General features: G+C 40.0%; 1 long non-coding RNA gene across 1 annotated transcript; it reads right to left on the bottom strand.

The window, feature by feature from the left end:
- Nucleotides 1-3,419: 3,419 nt before the first annotated feature.
- Nucleotides 3,420-23,750, bottom strand: LOC124272148. Its single transcript, XR_006897259.1, has 4 exons — nt 23,736-23,750; nt 8,248-8,332; nt 4,916-5,046; nt 3,420-3,492 (listed from the first exon to the last, which is right to left on the bottom strand). It is a non-coding gene; the product is annotated as an uncharacterized LOC124272148 (long non-coding RNA).
- Between the last annotated feature and the right edge of the window lie 603 nt (nt 23,751-24,353).

Here is a 24,353-nt window from a genome sequence, read left to right as displayed (position 1 = left end):
GACTATTATCGAAACTCCCTCTGGAATCATTCATCACAAAGTCAGTAGGCCAGATTCGAATTTAATGCATATAATCCATATATCATCCTACATCATCCATGTTTGTCCATTATAACGACTGTATTTTATACTTATAACAGGCTTCCTCCTCGGCGCCAACGGGCGCAGAAAGTGGGTGAATGGATTGCTGTTTATGAGTGAGTGAGTATGGCTTCACGCCGCTTTTAGCATTATATTCCAGCAATATCACGGCGGGTGACACCAGAAATGGGCTTCACACATTGTACCCATGTGAGGAATCGAACCCGGGTCTTCGGCGTGACGAGAGAACGCTTTAACCACTCGGCTTCCCCACCGCCCCGCTCGCTGTTTAGCCTTAGTTACATCACAATATAAGTGAGTGAGTGTAGTATAACGCAATATTCCAGCAATATCATGGCGGGGACACCACAAATGGGCTTCACACATTATACCCATGTGAGGAATCGAACCCAGATCTTCGGTCTGACGAGCGAACGCTTTAACCACTAGGTTGCCCCATTGCCCCAACATTGTAAGAAATTGTGACGGTTAATTGTGATACAGGCCACCAAAACGGTTACGAATATGGTTATATAAACAAAGGACGATAATCAGGCAAACCCATGATCCGTGGATCCTCGCACAACTAACTCTGCAAGCTAATGACGTCGTCATATGTTGCTAAGACTTGGCTAGCTGACCACACCAAATAGTATTTTAGGGATGCGTGTTACATCCATATCGCCTCAATAACATGAGAGTGTGTAACGGTAGTTATCTTTTACATCTCCAGCGAGCCTGAAGACAGGAGAAGATGATCCTACCTTCTTCTGCAACATATTCCACTTGTATTCCAGTATTGATGTGCTCCAGTCCTCTTGGGGAGATGGTGATGATTGTATGTCTATAAATGGCTATTGTTCTTTCTTCCGCTTCCTTCAAGCACAAAGTCTGAATCTCTCTTCTAAACCCTAAATGAACACCACACTATGTTACAGGATTGTAGCCATTTAATGCTGGTGCCGGGTTTTGGAGTTTACGTTATTGGGTGAACTTTGTCCTCAACAGTAGCTATGATGAATGTATTTGATAGATACAACATTAAGTGACTGACAGAAACAAATACGGAACCACCACTATATCACAGTTTTCCTAACGTTCGTCTCCGATTGTCACCCACAGTGCAATACAATACATGCCAAGAAACCCGGAATACATGCCAAGAAACCCGGAATACATGCCAAGAAACCCGGAAAAAGAATGATACTCCAAAGTGTTTTTAAAAATATATATTTGTTTCCAGCTGTATGTAAAATGTACATTATTTGTATTTAGAACAATAGCTGTAATGTAATGGTAATACTGTTTCTGTGAAATTTATTAGTCATGTATCATTAAACATTTGTACCAATATCTTACACTGTAAGAAGGGGATAGATCATTCTGTTTGCTGACATCATAATCTATTTCAAGACGGCTTAATAGGTTGTAGGGGTAGACGTGTTATACTTACAGACATCCTCAGAAATCACAAACATTTTTTCGATTTAAAAACAGGCAAACTGTAGCGCAAACAGTGTTGCGCAACAGAGAGAAAAATGTCCACACTTCCTCGCTTCGGTTCGAATAATATTTTTAATGTCAAAATAAAATATCGCCCACCATCGAAAATAGACACCCATTTCCTCACAGGGTTGTGCTCGTAGATTTCCAACCTCGTATTTAATAATTACTCACGTAAAAAATACTTCATTCAACATTTTAATCGTTCTTCGCCTCTATTCCCCCTGTCTCTCTGTTGCGCAGCCCTATTTGCGCTATAGTTTGCCTGTGATTACACAAACCAATATAGGTCCCAACTGTGATGCTTGTAACTGACCAATCGGGAGTAATAGATTTGTCAGCATACTTGAAGGTCAAGAAAAGACGGTTTGATGCAGGGCCAGCAACCACCCAAGAGCATCTGGAAACACTGAAAATACAATTATTTCGAAATAAATACCAATCTTCAAGTGAACTGTAGTTGATTAACTAATATGTCTTACATAAAACTAACAAGATTTTGAAATCAAATTGTCGCAAGGTTCTGTCGAAACTATTTGAAGGTCTATGCTATTTATGTTGTGGATGATGATTATGCTTGTCTAATATTTTGCAAGGACAAGAACCGTTGCCATGATAGATGGATTTTGCCAAGCGTTGATTTATTGATATGGTATCATTAATTTTATCAGAATAATATAATCTTATAGGTTATGAACGTTCCCACACCTTCAACGTACGTGTACAAATGCCTGACCTTTTCAGTAAACCAAATCAAGTATATAAAGATTGACTATCAATAAAAGAGACACACGGGTGGTAAAACCAAGTTTGCGAAATACAAAATGACTTTCTAAAGTGTCATGAACGTTAAAGGTTTATGAGGCGTCATGAACGTACAATAAATAAAAACATGACGTATCTTTATACATATGCAGCTGAAACAAAGATTTTTACACTACAGTTCTAAGAATACATTGTCCTGGAAGGCCACCATTCAGCGGATAACGGTTTATCTGTTGATGTTAGAACAATATAGCTCCTGTATTCATGACGCGATAACCCCTTCCCAGCCAACCCGTGGAGCTTCGGGTTTGAATTAGTCTGCAGCAACCTATGCTTGTCGTAAGGGGCGACTAACGTGATCCGGCGGTCAGGCTCACTGATTTACTGCTGAGTGCCGCGTTAAACAACAAAACAACCAACCAACCTTCCAAGCTATTACTTCCGGCATAGTAAACATACTCACTTTTGTGTTCCAGATGGATAGCCAGGAGTTCGAACATACCCTGGTGTAAAGGTTGCAGAGAATAATATGAAATCATCACAAGCTGAAACAAATTGCACAATACCTAAATGTCATGAAGAAAACATATATCTACGTTTCTACAGACCCTTGAAGACATAAGATGTCAATTGAACAACCATGTAGCATAGAGAGCCAGGTTAGAATTGATCATCATCAACCAATGCTTGTCGTAAGAGTGACTAACAAGATCGGGTGGTCAAGCTCGCTGACTTGGTTGACACATGCCATCGCATCCCAATTGCGTAGACAGATGTTCATGCTGTTGATCACTGGATTGTCTGGTCCAGACTCGATTATTCACAGACAGCCGCCATATAGCTGGAATATTGCTGAGTGCGGCGTTAAAGGACAACCCAACTCACAACGTTTCAACAGACTGGTTTCAAACTCGTCATTTAAGGAGGCGGCACCATTTCGGGAACTAGACCCAAGTGTGGTTTCTGATGTACATGTATTTTGAGCCTGGGCGTAGTTCAGCGTCAGGATGTTGTCGTCGAGGATGGCGGTGCCGTTTTCTATGACAACAGTCATGGCGTTCTGTGATGATACAAAGACCGGCGTTTGTTTCTTCGTTGGCGATCCACAAAAAGACCCCAAATACAGCTCATTTGTCGGGTTATCTGAAACGGGTTATATTCAAGAGTGTTAATCCTAAATCCTAATCATTGAATCTATAACATGTCACACGTTCAAAGGTTCTCTTCGTTAATTGACATGTTTAAAGTAATATGTAGTTTTCTGATATCTTGCATATCTGCAAAGGGGGAGGATCGATCGACGAGATTCTAACCTTTATTTAAATTACAATTAGGTCACGACTACTGAAATGCGGTCGAACGCTATATTCTAAAAATGTATCGATTCCAATTATCACCCCTTGGCAAACTCGTGGGCACCCGTACAGGGAACTCTGTTTGAGTGAGTAAGTCTAGTTTTACGCGGCTTTTGGCAAACTTTAAAACACACTTCTCAGTTCGGGTCGCGGGACCCGTGAAGTTCCGGGTTAAATCTTCAGTAACCCATGCTTGTCGTAAGAGGCGACTAACGGGATCGGGTGGTCAGGCTCGCTGACTTGGTTGACACATGTCATCGGTTCCCAATTCAACAGATCGATGCTCATGCTGTTGATCACTGGATTGTCTGGTACAGACTCAATTATTTACAGACCGCCGCCATATAGGTGTAATATTGCTGAGTGCGGCGTAAAACTAAACTCACTCACTCACACGTGTCGTGGACACGTACAATGTATTGGTAGTCCAGGGCTTTGTAAATGTGAAAATGTTCATGAGTGAGTTGAAATTTTAAGTCACATCGGCAGTATTTCAGCCATACCGTGACTATATCAAGTTATATATTAATAATAATTATAGGTAAAATATAAAAACCTGCCAACGAAGGACAGTAAAACAACTAGAATATCACAGATATAAATGCAAAACTAGTAATATAATCTAAAACATTTTAACTATACATGACAATACAATATAAAAACAGGCTATAGATTGCCAACAACCGAAGGTAGATCACCATACTAGGGACCATGGGGACTTACATTACTTTTGCTACCTACATGGACGAAAATGTTCATGAATGTCGATAGAAAAACTAATAAAGAGCAAATGTCCATCAACCTGTTCTATCATCACCCAACCAATTCTGACTGTTTATAGGTATGAAGTAATTAAGAGACCAAACGATTCGTAAACACTCATCTTAATGGCATCATGTTTAATCGGAATCAAACAATGGACTCTGGTTTAAGTAGAGATAACTTATGAGTGAGTTTAGTTTTACGCCACCTTTAGCAATATTCCAGCAATATCACGGCGGGGGGTCACAAGGAATTTGCTTCAAACATTGTACCCATTTGGGGAATCGAGACCGAGTCTTCGCCTTAACAACCTGGCTACCCCACCGACCCCGAACGAAAACGACATAATGCACAAACCAGGTTGTGAATTAATACATAATGTAGGATTTATACTCCATTAGAAAAATCTCATACCACTCTCCTTACCCTATGATCCAGGGAACACTTACCCCCAGAATAAAAACGAATATTGCCATCCTTGCAGACCTGCTGGGCTAGGTTGGCGTCAGCGTTAACTGAGACCTCCACAAAGGAATTATCTGAATCTTCAGTCCGTATGAGGATAATGCTTCTTTGTCCGCTGCATAATTGAAATGGACATACATTGAAATGATAATATGCATATCATACTTTCAAATTCACATTTTCACATGAAAGGCAAGTGTAGAAGTATGTTGCAAGTTTGATGTTTTAAATCTTTTTAAAACGTACGGTTGAAGAAATGAAATACACAATGTCATGTGAGTATGGTTTTACGCCGTTTTTAGCAATATTCCAGCAATATAACGGCGGGGCACACCACAAATGGGCTTCACACATTGTGCCCATGTGGGGAATCGAACCCTGGGCTTCGGCGTGACGAGCGAACGCTTTAAACACTAGGCTACGCCACCGCCCCCACAGTCATGACTCGTACGGAATGATTTTTCATTAACGAGTGGTGAGCTGGACTCTTGCTCCTGAAGCTGAACTTATCAATAGATGACAATAATATGCTTTGAACGTTTGCCATGCATTCTGTAGAGTGTATATTAGTAGTAGTTGTTGCAGAAGTAGAAGCAGTAGTAGTGAGTGAGTGAGTTTATTTTTACGCCGCACTCAGCAATATTCCAGCTATATGGCAGCGGTCTGTAAATAATCGAGTCTGTACCAGACAATCTAGTGATCAACAGCATGAGCATCGATCTGCGCAATTGGGAACAGATGACATGTGTCAACCAAGTCAGCGAGCTTGACCACCCGATCCCGTTAGTCGCCTCTTACGACAAGCATGGGTTACTGAAGATCAATTTTCTAACCCGGACCTTCACGGGTAGTAGTAGTAGTAGTAGTAGTAGTAGTAGTAGTAGTAGTAGTAGTAGTAGTAGTAGTAGTAGAGGCGAGGCGAGTGAGTGAGGTGAGGGAAATAGTGTTGAACGTAGTAGTACATAAGAATATTTCGCTCATATGACGACATGCATGCGTGTGTGTGTGTGTGTGTGTGTGTGTACTACTACTACTACATACATAAGCTGGTTTTATAGTGCTAGCCCATTGAGATACCATGCCGCATTTAAGCACGAATACCCGACTCAGACACATTATACTGACTCCGAGCCGACCAGTCCTTGTACCCATTAATGCCGAGCGCCAGACAGGGACCAATAAGTACGGTTACCACATTTTAACATCTTTTCGTATGACACTCTCCGGACGGACGCTTTAACCACTACACCACGGAGGCGGCAGTAGTAGTAGTAGTAGTAGAAGTAGTAGTAGTAGTAGTAGTAGTAGTAGTAGTAGTAGTAGAAGTAATTGTTGTAGTAGTAGTAGTACTAGTAGTAGTAGTAGTAGTAGAAGAACGTGTTGTAGTAGTAATAGTACTAGAAGTAACTGTTGTAGTAGTAATAGTAGAAGTAGTAGTAGTAGAAGTAATTGTAGTAGTAGTAGTAGTAGTAGTAGTAGTAGTAGTAGTAGTAGTAGTAGTAGTAGTAGTAGTAGTAGTAGTAGTAGTAGTAATAGTAGTAGTAGTAATTGTAGTAGTAGTAGTAGTAGTAGTAGAAGTAGTAGTAGTAGTAGTAGTAGTAGTAGTAGAAGTAATTGTAGTAGTAGTAGTACTAGTAGTAGTAGTAGAAGTAATTGTTGTAGTAGTAGTAGTAGTAGTAGTAGTAGAAGTAATTGTAGTAGTAGTAGTAGTAGAAGTAAGTAGTAGTAGAGTAGTACTAGTATAGTAGTAGCAAGTAGTAGTAGTAGTAGCAGTAGTAGAACTAGAAGTAATTGTAGTAGTAATAGTAGTAGTAGTAGAAGTAATTGTAATAGTAGTGGTAGTAGAAGTAATTGTTGTAGTAGTAGTAGTAGTAGTAGTAGTAGTAGTAGTAGTAGTACAGATAGTGTGAGTACTGAGATACCATGCCGCAGTTAAGCATGAATCCCCCTCTCAGACACATTATAATGACTCCGAGCCGACAAGTCCTTGTACCCATAAATGCCGGGCGCCAGGCAGGGGCTAATAAGTACCACATTTTTACGTCTTTTGGTATGACACTCTCCGGACGGACGCTTTAACCACTACACCACGGAAGCGGCAGTAGTAGTAGGAGGAGGAGTAGGAGTAATTGTTGTAGTAGTAGTAGTAGAACTAGTAGTAGTAGTAGTAGAGGTAGTAGTAGTAGTAATAATAGTCGTAGTAGTAGAAGTAAGTGTTGTAGTAGTAAAAGTAGTAGAAGTAATTGTTGTAGGAGTAATAGTAGATGTAGCAGTAGTAGTAGAAGTAATTGTTGTAGTAGTGGTACTAGTAGTGGTAGTAGTAGTAGAAGTATTTGTTGTGGTAGTAGTAGTAGTAGAACTAGTAGTAGTAGTAGTAGTAGAAGTAATTGTTGTAGTAGTAGTAGTAGTAGTAGTAGTAGTAGAAGTAATTGTAGTAGTAGTAGAAGTGAGTGAGTGAGTTAATATTTATCGTCACATCGGCAATATTTCAGCCATATCGTGACGAGAACAGTTTATAATTATATTATAGATCAATAAAGTAGGACATTAAAACCTGTTGACGAAGAACAGTAAAACTACTAGTGTATCACAGATATCCTTTTAAAACTAGCAATTAAATCTAAAATATTGGAACTATAAATGACGATACAATATAGAAACAGGCTATAAATTGCCAACAACTGAAGGTAGATCACCATACTAGGGACCATGGGGACTTACAGTACATTTGCTTCCTGCATGGGCCCTAGCTGGATTTACACCATCCCTCAGCCGTTAGCAATTTAGATATATCTAGCCATACATTAAAATTACACATATTCTACGATAAAAAAACGGAAAGTTGAAATTTACTTTGAATGTTTTGGGACTTACGTAACCTCCTCAGGAGGACAATAATTTTACAGTACTTTAACCCCCTCGAGGATACAGCCACTAACAATCTGTGTTACTAACTTCCAATCATAAAATATTTAGCTATTTACAAATCTGTTAACAAATTTAATTCTTTTAAAAATGAGTAGTAGTAGAAGTAATTGTTGAGAGTAGTAGTAGTAGAAGTAATTGTAGTAGTAGTAGTAGTAGTTGTAGTAGTAGAAGAAGTAATTGTTGTAGTAGTAGTAGTAGTAGTAGTAGTGGAAGTAGTAGTAGTAGAAGTAGTAGTAGTAGTAGTAGTAGTAGTAGTAGTAGTAGTAGTAGTAGTAGTAGTAGTAGTAGTAGTAGTAGTAGTAGTAGTAGTAGTAGTAGTAGTAGTAGTAGTAGTAGTAGTAGTAGTAGTAGTAGTAGTAGTAGTAGTTTGCTTGTGTGCAACACTAACCTTTCTCCTACGGGATACGCGGACTGGTTGTAATATAATGTCTGAAGAGTTCCGTTAGCCACAAGAGTGATATTGACACCATACACTGGAAATGTAATGTGACATGTGAGACAGACATTCGACAACTATAGGCACACACACGCGCATGCACGCACGCACGTACACACACACATACCCATATAAATACACGTTGATATTTTCCGTGCTCAAGCGTGTTTAGTAAATAAATCAAGACAACATTCGTAAAATCACTTGGGAAATCACACTGCGGAGAAAACATACTGGATTTATGTTAATATTTTTCATAACTATATCTTCCTTTGTGATTAACATCTATTGATGTCAAACAGAAACATTTTGTTCGACTGTTGTCAAACATGTTGAAGATTATGTCTCGAGCTTAAAGCGGTTTAGAACGACATTCACTCTCGAAATGTCCAGACAGTATGTCTCTCCTTGTTGTAACAACCGACACATCGTAAAATAACATACACATATATGGATACAATCTCATGTTGTAGTCAACTGATGGGTAGGGAACTTCTGGTAGTCTGGGAGGGATGATTTACGGTCTGCTTTGTCAGTTGAAGTTTTAGTTTCTTTGATGCATATATCTAATTAATGTGAAGAAGGTGTTATAGACGCATCGTAAACCAGTCCTTGACATTACTTGCATAGGTAACTTATTGCAGTCACAAGGATGATCCTACCACAAGGTATAGAAAGCGTTATGATTTACATAATGAACCTGCAGCTCATATAGTGGAGCGGCTAAACAGATAATGGTGCATTTAATGATAAAAGCATAAAACTTTCAGATATGGAGGCAATCAACATGATTTCATTTTGCGCACGCGCAGAAGGTTTATTTGTTGTTAACCCCGCACTCAGCAATATTCCTGCTATATGGAAGCGGTCTGTAAATAATCGACTCTGGACCAGACGATCAAGTGATCGACAGCATAAGCATCGGTCTACGCGGTTGGGATACAATGACATACAAAGTCAGCGAGTCTGACCATCCGATGTCTAACCTGTTGTCTACCCCGAATCTTCATGGGCCTGAAATGTGACATCAGCCTCCCACACACCCTCGGGTAACACAAAAGAGCCTTCACACATATGCCCATGACAAGCCTACAGTAGAATGTTACACTCAACATACGAAAATGGCATGTTTTGAGCGTTACAGCAAACACTACAACATCTGCAGCTACAGTTCGTAACATAATCTTTTCATAGCAATGTCTTGCAACATGAGCAGCATGAAGTTTGATGTGAATATCGGTTTCTTGATGACTACAAGGGACTTTTCGATTGACTGCGTCAATAATTAAAGTGGTGACAGTTAGCTCTTCTGAAATTGTTGTAACACATGCTTCTCTATATGATAACAGGTCACATATTGTACCAGTGCGAAAGCATCCATTTTCTAATAGGGATGATGTCTGCTTTTCATGCTGACCAGAATAATCTAAATTTCATTGTTTCAAGCTCTTCATTATTTCAAACTCTTCTTTACCCCGTTGTACGGATTGTTTTTAATCAACCTAATTTAAAATAATGCGTAAAAGACACATAATGTTACTCGGCTTTGTTCTATCCACAAACTTTCCTTTGTAAAGGTCTCAAACTGCTCGTTTCCTGTAGGTCCCATTTGCACATGATGCGATTGTCACGAGTGAGTGAGTGAGTGAGTAAAATGTTACGTCACATCGGCAATTTGTCGGCCATATAGTGACGAGAAACATTTGGTTTAACTATAAGAAATATCCGTCGCAAAGGACAGCAAACATTAGCAAGTTATCACAATTTGAATCCAAAAGCTAACCATTTCAAATGATAAAAGCCTTTATTCAACACGAAAATCAATATTACATGTAATGTCATTACATTGCGAGCTATAGACCACCATTCACCAAAGCTAGACCACCTTACTGGGGATCATGGGGCCTTACAGTACTTTGGCTTCCTGCATGAACCCCAGCAGGATGTAAGCCATAACTTTTATCACTGGCAGTTGTAGGAAAAGTAAGCCATAAATTAAAACATGCCCAAATATGTGAGCATAAAATACTGGTTATCTGCAAAGTACTACAATACCATTTAGACTAACGTGCTATCATCAAGGAAAATCATTTTACAATACTTCAACCCCATTAAATAACACTACTATAATAATATTTGTTGCATCAACCATAGTTAAAAGACATTCATTCAAAAGCTATTGTACAATCCTATTTCTATAAAAAAACACTTAGAATTAAATGAGAATTTACGTTGCCTAAAAAGATCTTGAAAGTTTGAAACTTGGTAATAAGTATCCCTTGTGAGAGAAAATTCTACACGGTGAAGGAAATAGTGCTTAACTGTGATTCTCTCATCACAAGGGATACAGAATGGAGGATCCTCTTCTTTCAACAAATTTTCATGGATAACAAGTATGACCAATTCGACATCGTCTCATTACAACTTCATCATGTCTGGATTGACATCCCAAGTAGGTATATCCTAAGGTCTGTTTAATTTCATGACGTTTATGTATACCTTCTTGGGCGTTCCAATTTGTTTGCATTAGTTGTTTAATATACTTTTTGATGTAATGTTTAAAATCAGAATATGCGTATCAAGAGTGGAAAAAAGTCTTTTCAAGAGCTGTTTTAGCTGCAGCATCTGCTTTTGTATTGCCGACTATGTCGACATGACTCGGTAACCAGCAAGAAACGATGTCGTACTCGGCAGTGGAAAGATCATTATATAACTCTAAAATATCAAGTGCCTGAGGGCATGACAATGAATAAAAAAAGATAATAAATTGTTTACAATCTGATTGATGTTCAGTATACTCCAAGGCTGTCAGAATAGCCTTAGCTTCAGCAGTGAAAATTGAGCTATTGTCAGGTATTCTTAAAGATATTGTTTTGGGTCCAATGACAGGGCACCTTGCCACCATCCGTGGATCCATCCCAAAATACAGAATGATGAGAATCATATTTCATTCTCAATTGCTGATATTCCTGTTTATATACCAATTGATTCGTGTCTGAGTAAGAGTTATGTCCACGTTTGGCCTGATTAACTGCCAAGGAGGAGTAGGTAACAGCTGAAATGGCGCTATTATATCAAGGTCAAGCTTGGCAGCTTAAATGTGTGGTTTGAGCCGTATACCGAGTGGAGGAACATGTTTCGTATTTTTCTGATATAGTGCCTCATACTGTGGGTTAAAAACGGATTCATAAGCGGGGTTTGATGGATTCGAACGTAATTCAGTAATATACTGAAGAGATAATTTGGTACGGCGCAGTTTGAGAGAAGGTTCATCACCTTCCACATACAGACTGTCACTTGGAGAGGTCCTGAAAGTTCCTATACAGAGTCTCAGGCCTTGGTGATGTATTGGATCTAACATTTCAAAATTACTTTTACATGCTCCACCATATATGATTGAGCCATAATCCAACTTTGAGCGATTGAGGGACATGTATAAGTGAAGGAGAGTAGACTGATCCCCTCCCCACTTGGAATTTGACACGACTTTTAATAAATCCATTTCCTTCAGACACTTAGCTTTGAGATATATAATGTATGACTTAAAGGTGGGGTGATGGTCACAGATGACACCCAAGAACTTGGCTCCTTGTACTACCTAATGTGAGTACCAGCTAGATATAGCTGGAGGTCACTATGCGGTTTATATTTCTGGCAGAAATGAATGCAATTCGTTTTTGACTTTGAAAAATTAAAACCATTATTCATCGACCAAGCATCTATCTTTTTGAGACAGAGTTGCAACTGTCTCTCGATAGTCCGCACTTTTTTTCCTCCACATGACACATTAAACTCATCCACAAACAAAAACCCGTCAACAGAGTCATTTAAAACCTTTGATAAGCTATTAATTGTTATGCTAAACAACGTTACCGATAATATGCTACCTCGTGGAGCGCCTAGATCTTGATCATAAATGTCTGACAAAATGGATCCCACACGTACCTGGAAATGTCTATTTGTTAAAAACTGTGATATGAAATTAGGCACATGGCCTCTCATTGAAGTCCTTTAAATTTCCATATTTCCAGGTGGTATCATAAACTTTTCTAAGTCGAAAAAACATCGATACGGCATGTTGATTATTGACTATAGCATTTCACTAATGTCTCCAATCTAACCAAATGGTCAACAGTACTTCTATTTTTGCTAAAACCACATTGGATATTTGTGATAAGATTGTTTGTTTCTAAGTACCATATAAGTCGGTTATTGACCATCCTTTCCATGGTCTTACAAATACAACTAGTAAGACATATAGGCCTCTAATTAGCAGGATATGTATGATCCAGACCATGTTTGGGTGTCGGAATGACGAGGGCGTTCCGCCATGATGAAGGGAAATTGCCACTAGTCCATATACAGTCGAACCCCGTTTCCGGACTCGGAGCCCGTATTCCATATACAGTGAAACGAAACTTACCTTCATTAATTGCGCTTCCGGCTTCCGGACCCGGAAACCATTCCCATAGACTTACAATGAAAAGTGATCCGGTTATCCTGACGGAAACATCTGTGCGCATGTGCATGTGTAAGTGTCACATCCAATTTGGTCGCCTCTTACGACAAGCAATGGGGTGCTGTGGACACATTCTGCCCCTGGTCCACACGGGATGCAATGGTCACGAACAAAGTGGAGTATAAACTTCAGAATTGCAGTATGTGAAATGCTTTAAAATACGGCAGTACTAAAACGTAACTTTTATGACAAGGCAAGACGTAGACGTTCAGTAAATGTATGATGGCAAGCTATTGGCTTGCATGATGCAGGGATGTCCTGTCGCAATATTGGTACAAACGTGTACATTAACCACATGGCTATTAGTCCATTTAAGTGGAATCTTGTGGCCACCGGTGAAGTGAAGTGTCGTTCAAGTCCTGGCAGACTGAGGAACACAAATTGAGCATATTAATCGGGTCCAAAAGTCGTCTGGCAAGACATCAGTATGATAAACCATGTCGAAGAACTACAGGGAGGAGTGCAAGTCTCTCAGACTCCCCGTCCATAGGCGGATCCAGGAATTTTCAAAAGGGGGGTTCGGGGGTTCGAACCCCCCGAACCCCACCTTGGCTCCATCAATGCGAAACATTAACTTTAAAGTGGCCTTAAGTCATTTTCTGGATCCGCCAATACCATCATTACCATCAGGAGGATGCGACGTCTGAGTGTACGTCATCCGATCAGACGTCCCTTCCTCACACGTGGGAACAGGCAGAAATGTCTGGTGTGGTGCAAACTCCAAGAACTGCAACTTGAGGAAATGGCGTAGGGTTCTTTGGCCTCATGAAAGTCGCGTTCATCTACACGTTGCATACGGTCGTTGTCACTATACAGACGTCGTATCATCAGATCCCTAAACCTGGACGTGATCATACTGATCCTTCCAATTATAGGCCAATTTCACTAACTAGCTGTGTTTGCAAGACCATGGTTCCAATCGGGATCAGGGTGTTCCACAAGGCAGTATTTTGTCTGTCACACTCTTTAGTATAAAGATAAAATCGTTTATCAAAAGTTTTAAACGCTTCAATTGATTCATCGATATATGTGGATGATTTTAATATTTCTTGTCGTGGTAAAAATATGCATACTATTGAACGGCAAATGCAGTTGTGTTTAAACAAAATAGATAAATGGTGTCTTGAAAACGGTTTTAAATTTTCTAAATCTAAAACCTATTGTATACATTTTTGTAGAAAATATAAACCGCATAAAGATCCTGAACTGTTTCTAAATGGCTCTCCCATCAAAGTTCTTGGGACTAATTTTTGACTCACATCTAACTTTTCTTCCACATATCAAATCCCTTAAAACTAAATGCCTGAAGGCACTTGACTTGTTGAAAGTCATTTCCAATTCTAAGTGGGGAAGGGATTAAGCTAACCTCCTCCATCTATATCGATGACTGGTACGTTCACAACTTGATTATGGCTCCATCGTATATGGTGGAGCCTGCAAAAGCAACCTTAAACTTTAAGATTCTGTCCACCACCAAGGCCTACGACATTGTCTTGGGTCTTTTCGAACTTCTCCTGTTGACAGTCTCTACGTCGAGGCCGATGAGCCATCTCTAGCACAACGCCGTATAAAACTATCTTTACAGTATATTACAAAACTATATTCCAACGAATCAAATCCTGCATATAACTGTGTCTTTCATCCTCTTTATGAGGATTTATACAACGAGAAATGTTCTCTTGTTCCGCCTCTTGGGCACAGAATTAAACCTTTCATTTCTGCTGCCGGTGTTGATCTTGAAACTATATCTCCTTCCCGTCTTCTCTCTTCTCCGCCTTGGCAATTGGTGAGGCCACAAGTTGACCTAACATTAACCACATTTAAAAAATCAGAAACAAATGAATTACAGTATAGACAAGAGTTTAGTCAATTAAGAAATAAATATAATACATATAAATCCTTGTTTACAGATGGGTCCAAGGATGGTGGTGCGGTGGCATGTGCCACTGTCATTGGATCCAGAACAATATCCTATCGACTACCAAATAACAGCTCTATTTTCACAGCAGAAGCTAATGATATATTAACAGCTCTTACATATATTAATAAACACCGTAAATATAAACAATACATAATCTTTTCCGATTCTCTTTCGTGTCTTCAGGCTATCAAAAATCTCTCTTGTAAACATCCACTTTTATTAGAAATTATTGAATTGTATAATGATCTTGCTACTGGCCAATGCGACATCGGCTTTTGTTGGTTACCCAGCCACGTTGGCATTTTTGTAACACAATGGCTGATCTTGCTTCTAAGGCAGCACTCAACAAATCTGTGACACCACTTCTTATTCCATACTCTGATTACAAAGCTAGCATTAGAACCTACATCCGTGATCTGATGCAGAAGAAGTGAGACACGCAAGTAGGTATCGATAAATAACATGAAATAAGACCCTATATCGGTTACACTTACTTGGATTGTCAGTCCAGATTTGAAGAGGTCATTATACGACGATGTCGTATTGGCCACACGAGATATACTCATGCATACCTATTGAAAGGTGAGGATCCTCCGTTTTGTATCCCTTGTGATTAGAGAACCACGGTCAAGCATGTCCTGCTTGACTGTGTTGAATTCTCCATCATAAGGGATAAATATTTCAATGTCAAAATTGTGAAGGACCTTTTTAATAAAGTTAATTATCATTTAATCATTGATTTTTTAAAAGAGATCGATTTGTTAAATGAATTTGGATTAATATGTTTTGTAAATAAATAAAGTTTTATGATTTGTAGTTCAGATTAGTAACTTGGATTGTTAGTGGCTGTATCCTCAAAGGGGGTTGAAGTAGGGTAAAATTATTGTCCTCCTGAGAGGGTACATAAGTCCAAAAGCTTTCCAAGTCAATTTTGATCAACCATACTTTTAATCGTAATATGTTTGTGATTTTAAATTTCGGCTAAACCTTCCTACCACCGCCAGCGGCTGAAGGGATGGTGTAAATCCAACTAGGGTCCATGCAGGTAGCAAAAGTACTGAAAGTCCCCATGGTACCTAGTATGGTGATCTACCTTAAGTTGTTGGCGATCTATAGCCCGTATTTTATTTTGTATTGTCTTCTTTAATTGGAATGTTTTATCTTTGCTCGCTAATTTTATATTCATATCTGTGATTCTATAGTATTTTACTGTCCATCGTCGACAGGTTTTCATCTTCAAAATGATTTCACTTTTTATCATATAAATTGTTTTCGTCACGATATGGCTGAGATATTGCCGATGTGACGTTAAATATTAACTCACTCACTCACTCGTATCATCAGATGATATATGCAGCTGAACCAATCAGTGATGGTGTGGGGTTGCGTTTCGTGTGGCTGAAAGTTCGATCTCATTACCTGGGAAACACAAAGGTCAACGTTTTCGACAGGAAGTACTGAATACGGCCATGGCGCCACACTTGTTAACTTTACCGATTGTCAGATATTCATGGATGACAAGGCTAGGCCGTCACGTGCCGTCACCACCATTTTTAGAGAACAATTCTATCCAAACATTACCATGGCCCTCAAGAGTCCCAATATAAACCCCATCTTTCGGACTATGTTAGACGCCAAGTTCGAGGTGGATCATATTCAAAGTGACGAATTAAGGCATACACTGTATCGGGAATGAAAGAGGAAATCAGATGCTAGTAATACTGTTATGAGGATGTGTTTGTGTTGATCATAATGTCACATTGATTAGCTTTAGGATATTATGGGTCACAAATGTGGCTTTGAACTCACACCTTGGGTTTAGGCTGTGTAATTTCACCTGTTAAGAGGGTAAGAGTTAGAGTTACCTCCTCTTTGTTGTTGTTGTTGTTGTTGCTTCGGGCGGGAGAGAAGGGCATAGAAGCGCTTCGAATATTGTGTTGTGGCGTAGTTTTCGCTAGAAAAGTCAAGACCAGTATAATAGGTATATAAGGGATGGTTGCTGAGATGTATGATGGGACTACTGCTTTGGATTTATGCTCATCTGCTAACATCGTCGTGTCACCACTCAAGAGACCTACCACTTGTCTACATTGATCATTCAACAGCTGTCAACAATCTTCAATCAGTGCATCTGTTTACCAGAATTATCAAGACTTTGGTGTGTTAATATTTTAGATTTGTGACCCAATATTTTAGATTTTGTGACAATTGTATTGTATTGTTCTGGTGTCCCCCGCCGTGATATTGCTGGAATATTGCTAAAAGCGGCGTTAAACTAAACTCAGTCAGTCAGTCAGTATTGCATTGGAAATCTGTACTGTCATTGATTGCAACCCTGTTTGTTTATTTTGCTTGTTTAAAGGGGACTCACAAGCCTTTCATTTCGGTAATTTCTAAACCGTAACAATACGATGCTTAATCTCATTTAGTGCTTAACACTCAATGCGTTTATTGAAACCATTCACACTTACTTTCAGTTCATTCTTCCCGCTCTTTTATGTTTGCTTACGTCGCTTCCAGTTATGTTAATTCCAATGACGTCATGTGTCTACTTCTGATTACGTCATCTTTTGTTCATCCATTGATTTTTTAGATTCACACAGTTAGTCTATCCTCTTTGTATCCTGCATTAAGTTATATTTTCGCTTGCAAAAAAAGTTATATTTCCGCTTTCACGTCGAGAAGTTAGTGTGATGTTTCACTTTGATATTGTTCAAGCGTGTGGATTCTTGGCGTTATTGTTTGGAATACTACGAATTTGCGACTACACACTCGGTATGCCTCCCAAACGAAGAGCGGCAACAAATGACAGGTTGGTGAGGAACGGTGGAAAAGTCAGGAAAACAACTGAGTCTTCGACGAAGGCTTCAACAACAAATGCGTCGGGTGAGTTACGAAGCACAGAATCTTTTCATAGACCCCTGTCTACTGTTCCTCGGGTTCATGTTGAGTCTTCACTCCTTCTCCCGGTGCACGAACCGGATAGCACTCCCGATACTAATTTTCAGGAAAACGCAGCAGATAAATTGTCTGCTCATTTTGATGCAATTTTGGAGTTAATTAACAAGTCGAATTTTCCTCTAACGTCTTCCTCACAGGCATTTCGTACTCCCGCCAATTCTAACCATGCCGCTAGCTCTAGTCTTATTCAGGTTGGCAATGCTGGAGTTCCTTCTGACGTCATGGGTTCGCCCACTGGTCAGTTTGGGAATCCCCTCTCCCATGCTGCCGACAACATTGGCGTCCACGTGAAACAGTCACCGAAGGAGAGGGTATGGAATGGTGAATACGTGGACCTGGCTCTGCTGACTGACAAACACATCGACGGCGAGGAGGAAGGTTTTCGAATGGTGACTGACAGCACAGGTAACGAAGTACTTACTCCGATGCAGGCAAAATTGTCGTCACGAAAGCCACTCGGCATTGGGGCTTGGACTTCCGGTTTTCATGTTTACATGTCTATTTACCTTGAAAAACAGTCTTCGCCTTCCACAGTGCAGGGAATACTGTCGTATATGGAAGCAGTACGAAATGCGGCTGTCACATTTGGGGGTGACGGCTGGATCATGTATGATAAGCAGTTTCGTTGCAGAATGGCTCGTGATTCACTGAGACAATGGGGCAGAATTGATGGTGAGTTGTGGCTACGCCACATGATACCACAACAAACCGGATCAAAAGTGCGTCAGGTATGGTAGGTACACAGGTTTACGGCACCAATGCTTGCAATAGATCATTCCCAAGTAACATTTGTTGGGATTTCAATAAGGGGTCATGTTCAAGGCTGCCATGTAGATATCCGCATAAGTGTGGAAAATGTGGCAGCACCTCACAGAGGGCTTCAATTGCTTTCAACAGGACGGGGTCTCACGAACCACACATGCATCAAAACAAGCTGCCAAATGCATCAAAAACTTGTGGCAACAAATAAAATTTGAAAAATATGCCCATATTTGCTTCGTTTTGCCAGTGATAGTGTGCATAAACATCATGCAAGGTTATTGTTTTCAGGTTTTCAATATTCACCGTTCATACAGGTGGGCAGACAACTTAAAATTGCCAAGGCTCCAGATGGTCTACATGTTGTTCAAGCAAAACTGTTGAATTTGGGAAGAATTGCAGGGCCATTTATCAACCCACCATTTAAGAACATACAGGTATACCTATTTTGTGCCGAAGAAACATAGCTAAAGTAACATTCGAAAAATTACCTGATGTTTCAATTATCAGGGGAATTCCATTAATGATCATACAGTGGCGGGGAGGTGAGAGTACCTCACAACAAGATTCAGGAAGTGATGTTGGCCTCAGAAATAACAAAGAGAATTGCAGTACTTGTTGGTAGACTCATTTGCAGAGCCATTCCTATGGGCCGAGCATTTTGCCGTAGATTGATTGACCAAATTAGTAAGTAAAATTGCCTTTCATCGCATTGCTACACGCTCAAAATGAAGATCTTAACATCTGGTTGGAATTTATTTCTAATTTTAAAATTAGGATCTTAGCAGAGATTAATTGGGATGACAATATACATTGAAATACTAGATGCAGCAAAGCGAGGATTCGCATACTTTCATGGCCGTTGGATATATAGTCCCTGGCCAAAGGTGGTGGATCGAAGCGAATCAGGATCTTAAGGTTGTTATTTCGCATATATCAATCAGACTTTGGGTCAAATACATTGCAAATTTTAGCTTTTGAACTGTGACAATTAGGCTGCAGTTCATTATGCTATACATGCAGAGAAAGGTTCTTGAAAATAGTCCTGTATGCCTTATTTATTGAAGATGTTGCCAACAAAAACATTGAAATAGAGGCATAGGGTTGTCAAACCCGATATGTTAAGGGGAAAGTTCTTCTCGAGGTGCGATACCGGGAAGAAGGTGAGGCGAAGCAGAGCCTTGTTCCCGGTATCGCACCGAGAATTGGTCAGATAATATGCAATAACGAAAAATAATAGCTGTCTCCAACATAGAATACAATGTATGGAAAATACACTGTTGGCGAGATTTGTACCGAAATGTACAAAACTAAGTAAAGACTATGTTAATAACGCGCAAATATGAAAAGCTATTCCGAATCTCCTACATAGACATCAATGATATATTAAAAAAAGAAAAATTTAACAGCGCAGTTTTTGTTAATTTTCTTTTGGGAGTGTTAAAAATACAAACAAGCTAAACAAACACCATTCAACACTTGAAACTGACAATGATATTCAAAGATCTTGCATTGTATGCGGGGTAAGTGTGAGAGATACGTTGCTGCACCAGAATCTCGTGCAAGTCGAACAATTAACAATCAAGTGCAATGTAAAACCACGTGATTTAAACTGACAGTGCTATACAAGCCATTACACCCGCCTCCGTGGTGTAGTGGTTAGAGCGTCCGCCCGGAGAACGGAGGGTCGCGGGTTCGATCCCCGACCGCGTCATACCAAAAGAAGTTAAAATATGGTACTTGTTGGTCCCTGCCTGGCGCTCGGCATTAATGGGTACAACAAGGACTGGTCGGCTCGGAGTCAGTAGGCCTATAATGTGTCTGAGTGGGGTATTCATGCTTCATTGCGGCATGGTATCTCAGTGGGCTAGCACTATAAAACCAGCTTAAGTCTTGGCTAGTACAAGCAGCCGCACATACACATACACACGCATGCACGTCGTCATATGAGCGAAATATTCTAAAGCACGACGATAAACCCGATTTCACCTCACCTCACAAGCCATTACAGCAAGTGAATTCCGACATGGAGGTGCTTTTGGCTTCTCAGAGGGCTGCTACGGCCCGGTTCCAGGCTGGCGTGGATTTTGAAGCAAACTGGTCATCTGGTAAGTGCCCTACATAGCATTGTCTATATCTGTACTTGTACTCAGTTGAAGCTTGGTGTTGTTCTAGGAAGGTGAGACCCGTGAAGGTCCGGGTTAGAATATTGGCCTTCAGTAACCCATGCTTGTCGTAAGAGGCGACTAACGGGATCGGGTGGTCAGGCTCGCTGACTTGGTTGACTCATGTCATTGGTTCCCAATTGCGCAGATCGATGCTCATGCTGTTGATCACTGGATTGTCTGGTACAGACTCGATTATTTACAGACCGCCGCCAACTAGCTGGAATATTGCTGAGTGCGGCGTAAAACTAAACTCACTCACTTACTCACTAGGAAGGTGAGGTGGGTGGGTGGTGGGTGTCATCAATTTTCTTCACATGTACTACAAATATTTTAAAACTTGCTGAAAAATTATAGGAAGAGGGAGGGGGGGTCATTGATTTCGTACATAATATGCAGGGGGTCACTTAATTTGTCCATAAACTTCATGGGGGTGGGGGGTGATTCATATTGTACTTGCTTCTCCATAAAACTCATCATCACCCCCACTAGCCGTAAATTTTGAATGGTCCCTAAGGCACCATTAAATTGGGCTTAAATTGGGTTGGGAAATTGAGTTGCCAGCACGACAGCATGAATTTGGGAATTTATCTGATTGTTTAGAATAGCATTGGTTACTTTACAACTGTTGCAGGTGTGCGGACGTACAAGAGAGTAAATTAAGAACACATACATGAAGATGGTCAGTAGCATTCTCACCAGTAAGAAGCCAAAAACCGAGGAAGTACGATGCAAAGCGGAACACAAAGCTTCAAATCCAGAAGGTATGTTTTCTTTCTCTCAGTGGAAACATAATTTTAGGGAAAAAACGTTCTCAATACTAACTCTTCTAATGACATTAAACATTATTGGTCAGGGGAAATTGCACTGCTTATAGGCCAGAGTGGCCCACCGCCCTCCCCTCCCATTCCATTGGTTATGAGTTTGTACTAACCCCAAGTCTGTTGGTATTCGAGATTCTTAAGTAAAACTTGCTTGATACTGATGCATGTAATTTGTTGGTAAACGTCATTTTCACGTTAACAGAATGTATCATAAAATTAATCATTGGCGTAAATCAAATTATTCATTACAAACATACCATGAGCATCCTGTCTAAATAACTATTTCATTTTTCAGGTGATTCAAGTGACCCTGTGGAGAATCGAAAAGGTGGAAGGAGGTCCCGCCGCTTCCAATTTATTAATTGCAGTGTGCAGATATTGTAAAAAATACATAAAAATATTTGAATGGTTCTGCAGTTATTTATTGAAGATGTTTCCAACAAAAACATTGAGGTAGAGGCATAGGGTTGTCAAACCCGATATGCTAAGGGAAAAGTTCTTCTCGAGGTGCGATACCGGGAAGAATGTGAGGCGAAGCCGAGCCTTGACTGACTGACTGAGTATGGTTTTACGCCGTATATATTTTTTAGCAATATTCTAGCAATATCACGGGGCCTGTTAGCGGGGACACCAGAAATGGATAAATTATTTCACAAATTGTAAACTTAGTGTATTATCATCACCCATATGGGGAATCAAACCATCTGACATTTGTAAAATTGTCACTTAGACGGCGTGAGGAGCGAACGCTGTTTAGAAAACCACTTAGGCTACTTTGCCCAGTAAGTATTGATCAGCCGCCCCATCGAAAAACATTTCGGAAACATTTATATTTTGTGGATGTTTTATATTAAAAATCATGTTCCTCCATAATTATTTCAGCAAAATGTTCACGGACACCAAAATGACCAACCTCCTTGTGCTTGTATCATGAAATGCAAATTTAATTGAAACTTGATCGTTTGCCAGCATTCTGTAGAGTGTATATTAGTAGTAGTTGTTGCAGAAGTAGAAGCAGTAGTAGTGCCTGCTACCACTCAGCCATTTTGGATCGATTGAGCATTTAGATTCTGGGAATGTTTTATATCCATTGGGAAGTTTAATTATTTCTTCTCGATAGTTTCCTGTACGACAAGCATGTGTAAACCATTAGTTTCAATAACGGTTTGTAATGATTGGCTATACTGATTTCTAAAGAGGAAACTTTGAAAATAGTACTGCATTTTTGTCTAGTGCACATGGACACAAATTCATGTGCCTCAATAGGTGAAATCATTTCAGAAATGTTCTTGTATACGATGACCAATTTTTGTGCTTCTGCACATTTCTAATGGGAACTTGATCTTAGCCGCTTAACTGTATACAGAAACCTAACACGCGTTAAGAAGATCAGTTGTGAAATATCAAGCCGTTCGTCTCTGTGCAGCTCAATCCGACTGACGTCATACGTTTATTCAGTGTTCATTTCAAAATAACGCCGCTTTTGTTGAAATGTTTCAAGACATTCATGCAATGTTTGCAGGGCATTACTTCAGTGACAATGCCAGCTACTGGCAGTGTAGACATATGGTGCAGTGCAGTGCTGTGCAGCGCAGCAGACAACTCAGACGTGGCCAATATGCATGTCTCCTTTGTAAACTGTTGTATCTGTTGTTCGATCTATTTGTGCCATGTTTATGTCTATCAAAGCATCACTATTTCTGCCGGCTGATGACTGGGTTAGACCAATGACTTTGTGTGCTGGAGATTAGTTGCCTGAGTCTGAGAGTGTGGGTTCGAATCCCGGATAGGACACAACCCAAAAAATACCAGAATCTATACTGAGAATCTTAGAAAGTGTAATGACAAATATAACGCGTGTTGCATTTGACCATTTTCTTAAGGAAAATGTTTCTAGCTGTTGTTCTGGGTACCGATCCACAAAGCGTTCGTAACGTTATGACCTGTCGTAACTCTATAGTTTGCAAGAGGCTTACGAATGTCGTAGCGCTACGAACGTTTAGCGGATCGGAACTCAGTTGGCACAAAACGACTGCATGAAGCAATAAGCTGTGTGACATGAGCAGGTCATATAATCGTGTGACATAAGCAGGACATATAATCGTGTCACATTAAAGAGATCGATGCATTTGAGTCGTGGATTGGTGAGGTATAACGAAGTTACATGTCACATTCAAGATTTGCGTACTCATGACTTGCATGCATGTGTGCACCGTCAGAGTTAAACGTCCTATTCACAACGCCACTAAGACTGTCACTCTGGATTAACGACAAAAATGAATTTATCTTACCTGTTGTCCCGATAGGGGACACCTCCACAGGAACATTAGCTAAAAATTTATTTTTTCGTAGAATCTTTGATTGGATTTCTTTCCTGCATTCAATTAACAGGGAACCCGATCTCAACTTTTGATTTCTTTCACCTCTCCGGCAAAGCCTTCAATGGCCTTTGATACAGCAAAGGGATTCAACTTGAGAGGGCCGCCATTAGATGCACACATCTGGAATCACACACAAGGAATCGAGGTCAATTGTCGGGGTTGGTGTAAGTTGTTTGGACTTCATCCTCTGAAGACATTAGTGTGCCATTAAAGGCACACTATCACGCCACACTTTTATGAAAATCAATTTTGCATTTCACTCATTAATACTAACTATCAGCCCCCAGCGAAGCTACCGTATAATTTATTCCGAAAAGAATGCGTATTAAGATAACAATATGAAATTATAAAGTTCGAATGAATTAATACAACTTTGCATAAAATCCACTCTCGCGCCCTCTAGCGACCGAACTTTATATCAAGCGACCTCCATAGAGTTATGTCCCTTGGAACACGTTTTACGAATATCCTTTAACGCAACTTGTGATTGAGGCGAGTTCTGCAAACACCAACAACACCGCGTGCGAT

Source organism: Haliotis rubra, unplaced genomic scaffold (genome assembly GCF_003918875.1).
Source record: "Haliotis rubra isolate DU_JTF1 unplaced genomic scaffold, ASM391887v1 Scf167, whole genome shotgun sequence".
Classification (NCBI taxonomy): domain Eukaryota; kingdom Metazoa; phylum Mollusca; class Gastropoda; order Lepetellida; family Haliotidae; genus Haliotis; species Haliotis rubra.
Note: the sequence above shows the minus strand (reverse complement) of the source record. Positions and strands in the feature narration are given on the sequence as shown.